Raw genomic sequence first — 706 nt, 5'->3', positions numbered from 1 at the left:
GTGGGCATGGTGGTGTTGGGTCGACGGTTGGACTCGATGATCTTAGAGGTATTTTCCAACCTTAACGATTCTATACATGTGTGAGATTCCGGGGTGTGTACTACCGATAAAACAGTTCAGGAAAAAAGGAGAGGTTACTTTTCAAAATGGCTTTATTCATGTGAAAGGGGAGACAACGTTCAGTCGATGCCCACTTGAACTTGAGTTTTTCTTTATTTGAATCTGGTTCTTCTGTTCTGCTGGTGCACTGGTGAGTGTACCCATGATGGCAAGACCGTGCCATACAGAGGAAGCCTCACAGCCAGGGCTTCGGTAACAAAGTGCGACGCTTGCAATTACCAGGCTTTAAAACCTTAAAGCCTGGTTTCAGGCTACCCTTTTAATTCAAAGGGTAGCTCATCCTAGCACTCTGCCATCCCTTCCATTTACAGCTGGCTTTGGGGCTTTTTCCTTTTTAAATTTTGGGGAGCACCAGGCGGGTACATAGACAGCAGGAGATACGTAGATTGCAGCGTATTTGACTGGAATTCCTCAAGCTTTACTCAGTAATTTCCACGCATCAATACAGCCGTTAAAATCACCTGGTGGCTTTATGGCTGTCCGCGTTGCCGCACAGGTTAAAGTATCGCTCCATTTTCAAATCCGTGAAGTCTCCTCAGCCTCTGAAGCGCGGCGTTCCACGCGGCCTCTGCTCTCGCCGCGCTGC

This window comes from Aptenodytes forsteri, unplaced genomic scaffold (genome assembly GCF_000699145.1).
Source record: "Aptenodytes forsteri isolate BGI_AS27 unplaced genomic scaffold, ASM69914v1 Scaffold20, whole genome shotgun sequence".
Taxonomy (NCBI): domain Eukaryota; kingdom Metazoa; phylum Chordata; class Aves; order Sphenisciformes; family Spheniscidae; genus Aptenodytes; species Aptenodytes forsteri.
The sequence above is the reverse complement of the archived record's forward strand: the minus strand, read 5'-3'. Positions refer to the sequence as shown.